The sequence below is a fragment of the Sminthopsis crassicaudata genome, chromosome 1, assembly GCF_048593235.1.
Source record: "Sminthopsis crassicaudata isolate SCR6 chromosome 1, ASM4859323v1, whole genome shotgun sequence".
Taxonomy (NCBI): domain Eukaryota; kingdom Metazoa; phylum Chordata; class Mammalia; order Dasyuromorphia; family Dasyuridae; genus Sminthopsis; species Sminthopsis crassicaudata.
Genome location: NC_133617.1, coordinates 592,943,182 through 592,951,868, shown reverse-complemented (window position 1 = coordinate 592,951,868; position 8,687 = coordinate 592,943,182).

Genomic DNA, 8,687 nt, shown 5'->3' with positions numbered 1-8,687 from the left:
TTTGTTGGTTTATGTGCTATTATTTTATATCCTGCAACTTTGCTAAAGATGCTAATTTTTGAAGCATTTTTAAAAAATTATTTCACATCCTCTACCAAGATAAGGTTGAAATCAGTGTATGAGTTCTAGATATAGTGATACTCATAAGCAAATTAGAAGAGCAAAGAATAGTTTGCCTGTGAGATCTATAGAGAACGAAGGAATTTGTGACCAAACAAGAGATAGAGAATATTATGAAATGCAAAACAGATAATTTTTATTGTATTAAATTAAAAATCTGACACAAATAAAGAAATACAAACAAGACTGTAAGAAACCAGAAAGTTTGGAAATAATTTTTGTAGTCGGTGCTTCTGAAAAAGGCCCCATTTCTAAAATCTAAAGAGAACTTTGTCAAATTTATAAAATTAAAAGTTATTACTCAGTTGACAGATAGTTAAAGGATATGAACAGACAGGTGACTAAACTAACTGTTCTGGAACAGTGTGGAACAATGTCCAAAGGACAAACTGTGTATACTCTTTGATACAACAATAGCACTACTAGTTCTGTATAGCAAAGAGATCATTAAAAAGGCAAAATAACCTACATGTGCAAAAGTATTTATAGCAACTCTTTTTGTGATAACAAAGAATTTGTTATTGAGGACGTGCCCATTAATTGGGGAATGGCTGAACAAGTTGTGATAATGCAATATAATGTATATTGCATACTATATGTAATGCAATACTATCCTGTGGTAAGAAATAGTGAGCAGCAGATTTCAGAAAAACTTGGAAAGATTTACATGAACTGATGCTCATTAAAGGGAACAGAACCAGGAAAATATTTACACAATAACAATAAATCAATAATCAATATTATAATCAACTATTATAGAGTTAGTTCTTCTCAGCAACAAAATGTTCTAAGACAATTTCAGAAAACTCCTAGTGGGAAATGGTATACACATCCAGAGAAAGAACTATGGAGTCAATGCATATCAAAGCACAGTATTTTTGCTTTTTAATTTTTTTCTTTCTCTTGTTTTTCCCTTTTATACGAATCTTTCTTCACAACATGGATAATGTATTACTATATATATATATATATATATATATATATATATATATATATATATATATACATATATATATATATATATATATATATATATATATATATATATATAGTGTAATTTATTTATTGTTGTTTGCTGTCTTAGGGAGGAAGGAAGGATGTAGGGAAAATACTGGAACTCAAAATCTTATAAAAGTTCATGTTCAAAACTATCCTTACATGCAACTGGAATAATAAAATACTATTAAGTGTGTGGGGGGGATAAATTATAAATAGATAAGTTGCCATAAGAACAAAAGCATAAGATTACATAATGGACAAAATAGAATAAAAATATATAAAATTATATCAAAAACTAGATGAAAAGATAAGTTTTGCTTAGGAAAGATCAGGAGAGTTCTAATGGAGATGACATTTAATGCTGTGACTTGGAAAATGATTAATTATATGCTAGTTCTCCTAAATTTGTCAGGCAAAAAAGTCTTCTTTCCTGCTTTAAAAGTCATCTTTTCCTATAGATTCCAACATTGCATCATTTGTTCAATTTATTAGAGTGTCTTGATTCACAGAACAGTTGTGTGCCTTCAAAAAGTGAGTTGTAATTTAAATTATGTTAACTATAATAAAAAGAATCTACTTTAAAAGCAAAGTCCTTTTCCCTTCTTAATTCAAAGGTTTTCTTTACAATCAAAATTATTATCCCCTAATTTGTCTCCTTTACAAATTAATGTTTTCATAAATAAGAACAATGGAACAATGGTTTTTAAAATAAAATTAACTGCAGCTTTTTTCTTAGTGCTTATATAAAAAGGTATTAATGTCTCTTTGTGAAGTAAAAGAAATTTAGTGGAGTCTATCATCAACCATTACAAAGCAATACAGTCCCTGATTATGAAAATCTCAATTCTAGGAGAAGTTAAATAATTCACTCACATTTTTAAAATGTGATATGCTTAGTTTTGATAACTAAATTGTCAACCAATCAAAATGTAAGGTATTATTAAAATAAATCCCCATTATTTGTAAATTCTTGGGCCATCTAAGGAAATTCATTTAATGAAATACATACCCTTACTCCTTCTTTGACTTTTCTCTCTTCTATATTTTGACCAGCTAGTTAATCAATTCAACCTCACCCTATGCTCTAAATTCCTATTCTTTAACCCCTTATCCTAGCAATACTCTTCCCCCTTCCTGATTTATTCTCATCATCTGCCTCCTCTGCTCTTACTTATATGCTACTGAAGCAAGCTGGAAGAAGTCGTACAACAAAGCTGACTCCATATACTACAAATTAGAGACATCTAATATCAATATATACTAATGGCAGTTAGGCTTTTAAAAAGAGGGTTTTTTTGAGAGCAATTGATTATTAACCCTCAGTAATGTAACTCAACTAAGACCCTATTGGTGGTCAGAAGCAAAATACTGGATAGGAGATAAGAGGGAAAGGAAAGAGAAAAGCATAATTTGGGTAAATAAGATGGCAGGAAATGCAGAATTAGTTATTTTAACTGTAAATGAAATGGAATGAATTGTCCTATAAAATGGAAGTGGATAGCAGACTGGATTAAAAGCCAGATTCCTAAAAAAATGTTGTTTACAAAAAACACATTTAAAGCAGAATGTTACATACAGAAAAAAGGTAAAAGGCTGGAGGAGAATTTTTGTTTCAGCCTGAAGTTAAAAAAAAAAAAAGCAGCAGTAGCAATCCTGATCTCAAATCAAGCAAAAGCAAAAATATATCTAATTATAGAGATAAGGAAGGAAACTATACCTTGCTAAATGGCACCACATACTAAACATTTATACAACAAGTGGTATAGGATCCAAATTCCTAGAGGAGAAGTTAAAAGAACTGCAAGAAGAAATAGACAGCAAACTATACTAGTGGGAGACTTTGACCTTGCTCTCTTAGAACTAGATAAATTGAACCATAAAATAAATAAGAAAGAAGTTAAGGAGGTAAACAGAATTTTAGAAAAATTAGGTATGATAGATCTTTGGAGAAAACTGAATGGAAACAGAAAGGAGTATACTTTTTTCTCAGTAGTTCATGGAACCTATAAAAAATTTATTAGGGCATAAAAATCTCAGAATCAAATGTAGGAAGTCAGAAAAGGTAAATGCATTTTTTTCAGATCATGATGCAGTAAAAATTACATACAATAAAAACCCAGGCGAAAATAGACCAAAAGTTGATTGGAAATTAAATAATCCACTCCTAAAGAAGGAATGGGTTAACAACAGATCATAGACACAATCAATTACTTCATCCATGAGAATGACAATAATGAGAAAACATATCAAAATTTGTGGGATGCAGCCAAAGTGGTAAGAAGGGGAAATTTTATTTCTCTAGATTTGCATAAAATAGAGAAAGATAATATCAATGAATTGGTCTTACAACTAAAAAAGCTAGAAAAAGAACAAATGAGAAACCCTGAATTAAATACAAAATTTGAATTTCTAAAAAAAAAAAAGGAAGATTAATAAAATTGAAAGTAAGAAAACTATTGAATTAATAAATAAAATTAAGAGTTAGTTTTGTGAAAAAACACAAAAGAGATAAAAAAAATTAATTTGATTAGAAAAAGAAAAAGGAAAATCAAATTGTTAGTCTCAAAAATAAAAAGGGAGAACTTTCCACCAGTGAAGAGGTAATTAGAGTGATAATTAGGAGTTATTTTGCCCAATGATATGTCAATAAATTTGATGATCTTAGTGAAATGGAGGAATATCTACAAAAATATAGATTTCCCAGGTTAATAGAAGAAGAAATAAATTACTAAAATAGTACCATTTTAGAAAAAAGAAATAGAACAAGCTATTAATCAATTCCCTAAGGAAAAAAATCTCCAGGGCCAGCTGGATTTACATGTGAATTCTACCAAACATTTAAAGAACAATTAATTCCAATACTATATAAAGTATTGGGGAAAAAAATGAGCAAGAAGGACTCCTACCAAATTCCTTTTATGACACAGATATAGTGCAGATAACTAAACCAGATAGGGTAAAAATGGAGAAAGAAAATTGTCGATCAAATTCCTTAATGAATGTTGATGCAAAAATCTTAAATAAAATATTAGCAAAGAGATTACAGAAAGTTATCCCCAGGATAATATGCCATAACCAAGTAGGATTTATATCATGATTTAACTATTGTTCAATATTAGGAAAACTTTTAAATAATTGACTATATCATCAACCAAATCATCATATGATTATCTCAATAAATGTAGAAAAAGTATTTGATAAAATCCAACACCATATTAAAATTTAAATTTTAAAGTAGAGGATATAAGAGTATAGGAATAAGTGGACTTTTCCTTAAAATGATCAGTAGCATCTATTTAAAACCATTGGCAAGCATCATATGTAATGGGGACAAACTAGAACCATTCCCAATAAGATCAAGGGTGCAACAAGGTCATCCACTATCACCATTACTATTTAATATTGTATAAGAAATTTAGCTTTGGCAATAAGAGAAGAAAAAGATAAAGAAATTGGAGTAGTGATGGGAAACCAAATTATCACTCTTTGCAGATGATTCAAGATATAATTGGAGAATCCTAGAGAATCAACTAATAAACTGCTAAAAACAATTCACAACTTTTGAAAATTTCAGGATACAAAATAAATCCACAGAAATCAGCAGCATTTTATATTACCAACAAAGTTCAGCAGCAAGAGATACAAAAAGAAATTCCATTCAAAATTGTAACGTGCTGTTGTCTCCAGAAGCTGCCAAACGCTCTCTGGGAGGAGATCTGCTGTGTCAACTCAAATCTCTCGGACAGATTCTTCTTCCTGTAGAGAACCATTGTCTCCAGACAGTTGTTGTTAACTCTTGTCCAGAGAAGTGACTTCCCTTCCTGCAGAGAGCCGCGTCAAGCCTGGTCTAGAGCAGAGATTGATTTTTTTTTTTCTCCAGAGCTGCCCTCTTTATCCTCCCAGAGAATGGGCGTGAGATAATGCAAAGGCTTCTGGGAAGAACCACTTTAACCAATGAACTTGCTCCTCCCAAGCACACAAGCTCTTCCCCAGGAATTCACAAGTCAAACTCCCAGGAAAGGCCAGAACTAGAAAATTGTCAAGTACCGACTTAGCACTTAGTAAGAACCTAATATCTTATTATCTCATTAGCACTTAGTAAGAACCTAACACAAAATAACTCTTGATTGTATAAAATATTTGGGAATCTATCTGCTAAGGGAAAGTCAGGAAATATATCAACACAACTACAAAAGTTTCCACACAAATAAAGTCAGATCTAATCATCTGGAAAAATATCAAGTGCTCAGGAATGGGCTGAGTGAATATAATAAAAATGGAAATACTAACTAAATTAATCTACTTATTTAGTGCTATATCAATCAAACTCCCAAGAAATTATTTTACGATCTTTTTACAGATTTTAGAGATAATAACAAAGTTCATCTGGAAGAACAAAAGGGAATTAATTTTAAGGGAATTTTAAGGGAATTAATAAAAAAAAAGAAGAAACAATGAATGTAGCCTAGCTGTGCCAGACCTAAAACTATATTATAAAGAAGAAATCATCAAAACTATTTGGTATTAGCTAAGAAATAGAGTAGTCGACCAGTGGAATAGGTTGTGTTCACAGGACAAAATAGTCAATAACTATAGCAATCTAATGTTTGAGAAACTGAAAGAGGCCAGCTTTTGGAATAAGAACTCAATATTTGACAAAAACTGCTGGGAAAATTGGAAACTAGTATGACAGAAACTAGGCACTGGCTGAAAATATAACACCATATACCAAGATAAAGTCGAAATGGGTCCATGATTTTGACATAAACAGTGATATTATAAGCAAATTGGAAGAACATAGGATGGATTACCTGCCAGGTCTATGGAGAAGGAAGGAGTCTGAACAAAGAAGAACTTTGAGCACCAAATAGAAAATTTTGATTATATTAAGTTGAAAAGTTTTTGTATAAACAAAACTAATACGGACAGGACTAGAAGGGAAGTAGTGAATTGGGAAAACATTTTTCCATTTAAGGCTTCTGATAAAGGCCTCATTTCTAAATATAAATATTCTGTTTATGTATATATTTACATATGTATACATACATATTTACATATATATAATTCTGTTTATATATAATATATATTATATATAATATTATAGACTGTTCTGAGAGAAAAAATAAATATAAATATAAAAAATATAAATAAAAGGTAAAATTGACTCAAATTTATAAGAAATCAAGCCATTTGTCAAATGATAAATGGTCAAAAGATATGAACATAATTTTCTGATTAACAAATTAAAACCATTTCTAGTCTTATGAAAAAGTACTCTAAATCACTATTGATCAGAGAAATACAAATTCAGACAACTCTGAGATACCAACTATACACCTCTCAGATTGGCTAAGATGACAGGAAAAGATAATAATGAATGTTGGAGGGGGTGTGGGAAAACTGGGACACTCCTACATTGTTGGTGGAATTGTGAATGCATCCAGCCATTCTGGAGAGCAATTTGGAGCTATGCTCAAAAAGTTATCAAACACTGCATATTCTTTGTTCTAACAGTGTTTCTAATGGGCTTATATCCCAAAGAAATATTTTTTCTCTTTTTTTATTATAGCTTTTTATTTACAAGATATATGCATGGGTAATTTTTCAGCATTGACAGTTGCAAAACATTTTGTTCCAACTTTTCCCCTCATTCCCCCCACTCCCTCTGGAAGATGGTAGGTTGACCAATACATGTTAAATATGTTAAAGTATAAGTTAAAATACAATATATGTATACATGTCCAAACAGGTATTTTGCTGTACAAAAAGAATTGGACTTTGACATAGTGTAAAATTAGCCTGTGAAAGAAATCATAAATGCAGGTGGACAAAAATAGAAGGGATTAGGAATTCTATGTAGTGGTTCATAGTCATCTCCCAGAGCTCTTTTGCTGGGTGTAGCTGGTTCAATTTAGTAGTTCTCTATTGGAACTGAATTGGTTCATTTCATTGTTGAAAATGGCCACATCCATCAGAATTGATCATCATATAGTATTATTGTTGAAGTATATATGATCTTCTGTTCCTGCTCATTTCATTCAGCATCAGTTCATGGAAGTCACTCCAGGACTTTCTGAAATCATCCTGTTGGTCATTTCTTACTGAACAATAATATTTCATAATATTCATATACCACAATTTATTCAGCCAATCTCCAATTGATGGGTATCCATGTAGTTTCCAGTTTCTGGCCACTACAAAGAGGGCTGAAAAACATTCTTGCACATACAGGTCCCTATCCGTTCTTTAAAATCTCTTTGGGATATAAGCCCAATGGTAACACTACTGGATCAAAGTTGATAAGTTTTTGAGCATTCTCCAGAATGTTAGGAAGTAATCACAATTCCACCAACAATGTATCAGTGTCCCAGTTTTTCCACATCCCCTCCAACATTCTGCATTATCTTTCCCTGTAATTCTAGCCAATCTGACAGGTGTGTAGTAGTAAATCAGAGTTGTCTTAATTTGCATTTCTCTGATTAATAATGACGTGGAGCATCTTTTCATATGTTTAGAAATATTTTCAATTTCTTCATCTGAGAATTGTCTGTTCATATCCTTTGACTATTTGTCAATTGGAGAATGGCATGATTTCTTACAAATTAGAGTCAATTCTCTTTATATTTTGTAAATGAAGCCTTTATCAGAACCTTTGATTGGAAAAATGTTTTCCCAGTTCATTGCTTCCCTTCTAATCTTGTCTGCATTAATTTTGTTTGTACAAAATCTTTTCAATTTGATATAATCAAAATTTTCTATTTTGTGATCAATAATGATCTCTAGTTCTTCTTTGGTCACAAATTCCTTCCTCCTGCACAAGTCTGAGTAGAAAACTATGCTATGTTCTTCTAATTTATTTATAATCTAATTCTTTATGCCTAAGTCATGAATCCATTTTGACCTTATCTTGATGTACAGTGTTAAGTATGGGTCAATGCCTAGTTTCTGCCATACTAATTTCTAATTTTCCCAGCAATTTTTCTCAAACAGTGAGTTCTTATCCTAAAAGCTGGAGTCTTTGGCTTTTTCAAGCACTAGATTAATAAAATTATTGACTATTTTGAAATTTGAACCTGACCTATTCCACTGATCAACTATTCTATTTCTTAGCCAATACCAAATAGTTTTGGTAACCACTGCTTTATAATATAATTTTAGATCTGGTATAGCTAGACCACCTTCATTTGTTTGTTTGTTTTTTTCATTAATTCCCTTGAAATTCTTGACCTTTTGTTTTTCCATATGAACTATGTTGTTATTTTTTCTAGGTCATTAAAATAGTTTGTGGGAGTCTGGTATACCGCTAAATAAATAGATTAGTTTATGTTTAGTATGATCAAAAATTGATCATATATTATGACATAAAAACCTCAAAATCAAATGCAGTAAGGCAGAAATAGGAAATGCATCCTTTTCAGACCACAATGCAATGAAAATTACATTCAATAAAAAGCCAGCAGAAAATAGAGCAAAAAATAATTGGAAACTAAATAATCTCATAATAAAGAATGATTGGGTGGAACAGCAAATCATAGACATAATTAATAACTTCACCCAAGAAAATGACA